This window comes from Notothenia coriiceps, unplaced genomic scaffold (assembly GCF_000735185.1).
Source record: "Notothenia coriiceps isolate Sejong01 unplaced genomic scaffold, NC01 NC01_scaffold00036399, whole genome shotgun sequence".
NCBI classification, from domain to species: Eukaryota; Metazoa; Chordata; class Actinopteri; order Perciformes; family Nototheniidae; genus Notothenia; species Notothenia coriiceps.
Window position 1 is genome coordinate 924,866 of NW_011369100.1, and position 3,123 is coordinate 927,988.

A 3,123-nucleotide genomic window follows, 5' to 3' on the forward strand; every position below is an offset into this window, starting at 1 on the left:
CCCCCCCCTTGCAGACTCCCTCTGGTCTGCTGCTGGCTCACAGTCCTCTGCTGTCAGGCATTCACTTCTGGAGCAGTCTGAGCCCCGTCGCCCCGCTCAGCCCCGCCCGGCTGCAGGGCCACGGCTCCCTCTTCCAGGTAAAACACACACAGGTGGAGACACATAAGGGGGGGTAAGTGTTTACCGGTATCGTTTGAAAGCCGAGGAGGACGTTAAGAGGCAGCACGTGTGAAATGAGCTCTGCTGCAAAATCCCCTTCCTTCCCAGCAGTTGTTAACATCAGCCGAGTAATATAAAGGAATTCCTAAGTATTTGTTACTGGCAAGGACAGGCATTGGCTCCCGTTTTCTTGACTAAAACTTTATCGAATCCTTTGTTTCTTCAGAATCAGAATCGGTTTTATTACCAAGTAGGTTTACACATACGAGGAATTTGCTTTGGTGTAAATGTTGCACACAAAGACACAGAAAAAAAAATTCGTTTTTTTAAGAAAGGAGCAAAAAATGGTATTATTATAGAAGCTATTTTAAAAAAGAAAATGTTTAAAGACTATTGTAACAAATTAAAGATAAAGACAACATTTACAAAATATAAATATTTAACAAACTGAGTACAGTCAAATAAAATATAACAGATACTTATACCCATAATGGGCATTAACATTGATCTCCATGTCTTTGAATACCTGCATGATTGCTTAATTTTACTTTAACACAAAGAATATACTAAACTTTAAAACAAGACGTCTATGAGATCTGCGAAGGAGCGAGACACTCGAAGCTATTCGAGTTAGTAAGCAGGTCCAGCAGAGGTGTCCTGTTTCAGCGCTTGTGAGAGAGAGAGAGGAAATCCTGTGAATACTTCCTGTTTGAGCCCAGGGGAGCCAGTCTGAACAGGGTGGACTGGTTTGAGAGCTGCTCCTCATTTGTGAAAAACACACACACCCACCGCAGCCGCACACACACCATACCGGATTCTTTGTGCAGAAACAGTGTTGACTTCTCCTTCTGTTGTGGAGGTAGAGGGGGACAGAGACGAACAGGAAGAGGCACAATGAATAAAAAAAAAAAACAGGAAACCAGGGCAGTGACAAAGCTGCAGTTCCTCTGCGGAAAGCAGCTTTCATAGAGCCTCGTCCCCTCCTCGCTAACTCCCTCCCTCTCTCTCTTCCTCCACAGTTCCCCAGCCTAATCAACGGACACATGCCTATCCCCCTGCCAAACCTGGAAGGAACACCCTCCTCCCTGCTCCTGTCCCACATCACCCACAAATCCTGATCCAGGGTCTGCGGATCAAAACCTCCCATCTTCATGCATCCCTTGTTCTGACCGATCATCAGCAGCAGCAACCATCTCGTGTCCATCTTGTTAGATTTCGCTTCAAAAAAGTCCTAGGAGACAGTTTGTGACCTCACTTTTTTGCACTTGAGTTGCTTTAGATTCCAGTGGTTGAAAGCACTTGGTAAAAGCCATACGCCGCGATGTCTGAGAGACGTCTGGCTCTTTATAACGTACAGCACATTTCCACATGACCCTGTCCGCGCTGGACAGTAGAGACGCATAGCTCGCTGCAAACGGCTAGCCAGCCGCTCATTCTGCGCAGAGCTTGGTTATTTTAATCTTGTATAAATAAAAAAAAAAATCTTTGTTTTCCATAAGTGTTCATCACAACGTGAAACTGGTTGTTTTACTTGTGTGGTTTTCTATGTAATGTATGCACTATGCTTCTCAGATAGTACCGGCTGTGCCTTGTTGTCCTATTTCTCTTTCCAAAACCTTTTAATGAAGACGAGATTTCAAATCAATGAAAAACCTTTGTAACACTTGTAATGTTCATTTTTTTTTTTATACTGGACTTGGTATACAGTTTGTATTCTGTATAATTTTGTATTGTGAAGAATGTTCTTGTCATTTTCAATAAACAAAGCATTGAATGCTTAAACACAGTGTCTTTAAATCCAACATTTTACAGTAGCTAGAAGTGTCCGTACAGCAGAGAGAAACACAACCAGGTCACATGACTTCTGTTTAAACTTTAGATTTAATTGTCTTTACTCTGGAAAAAAAAGCTAAAATATGGGTGGGCATCTGCAATGAAATCCCACACCAATAACAATTATCAACAAATAAAGTTAAAGAATATCATACAAAACATCTCTTGTAACACTGTTAAATAGACTGACTCAGGATGGTATTCACTAGGGGCAGGACTATAGCTAGCGCTCCGAATCTCAGTGGCTGTGTGCTTCCTCATACAACAGAGCAGGCATGCAACACAAAGATGGAGCCAATCCAGAAACAAAAAGATAACTTTTTTTTTTTTTACATTTGATGGAGATGGGAATGGCAGAGAGGAGAACACATCTGCAAAGCTCAAAGCCAGCAGAGTCCAACACTGGGGGTTCACCTCCCCTTGTAACAGACTGGAGAAGTGTCAGATTGAGATGGAAAAAGGATGAGAAGGAGGTTCACTTTAGTTACATAATTATATTTTATTCAGAGCTAAGAGGCGTTACTAATCCTGTAATGCCCTTGTCATTATTTCTACGTTTGCTTTTCCCTCCTGCATGTGTTCCTTGGTCACGACAGAAACCGCAGCATCCTGGAATGATATGCCAGCCTCTGACAAGAGGGGATCTTTTTTGGCTGCACTGCTCTCCTAGTAGCCTCCAGTTATGATACAATTATCAGTTATATCAAAGCCAGCCTCGGAGTAAACGGTCACAAATGATGGGTGCAGCTGAGAAACAGCACCGTGGCAACAGAGACAGTAATCAAACCCTATTGAGTTGCTACAGAAACATGCCTCTGCTCGCTGTGTGCCTCACACACCCCCCCACACACTGAGGAGCTTCGAGGCTGAGTTTTTCTTATGTATGAAAATGGAAATGACAAAAAAAAACTTACAATACCACCACTTCAAAAGATATTAAATCTATACACATTGCATGTACTCATTAAAGTGACTGAGCCCGTTAGAATTCTAGACAGTAGTTGGATTTAGCAGCAAATTCTCTTCTCAATAAATATAGATGTACAGTATATAAATGTCTCTCATTGGCCAGATTCAGGCCAGACCTGGAAAGGGGATCCGTCGCACTGTGGACGAGTTTCCCAAGTTAGG

The 3,123-nt window shown here is 42.6% G+C and overlaps 1 protein-coding gene and 1 long non-coding RNA gene across 3 annotated transcripts in view; one reads left to right on the forward strand and one right to left on the reverse strand.

Moving 5' to 3' along the window:
- Positions 1–6: 6 nt before the first annotated feature.
- Positions 7–3,123, forward strand: part of LOC104963720 (uncharacterized) — a 3,262-nt gene continuing 145 nt past the window's right edge. Inside the window, exons 1-2 of the long non-coding RNA XR_800344.1 lie at positions 7–137; positions 1,179–3,123. The exon at positions 1,179–3,123 is cut by the window's right edge and continues 145 nt beyond it. This is a non-coding gene — a long non-coding RNA (uncharacterized lncRNA). The remainder of the gene's footprint in view (positions 138–1,178) is intronic.
- LOC104963719 (cyclin-dependent kinase 17) overlaps positions 1,760–3,123 on the reverse strand; it is a 36,320-nt gene continuing 34,956 nt past the window's right edge. For both annotated transcript variants that reach the window (XM_010792357.1, XM_010792356.1), the window contains one exon: positions 1,760–3,123. This exon is cut by the window's right edge and continues 198 nt beyond it. The gene's annotated coding sequence lies outside the window, so the exon portion shown is untranslated.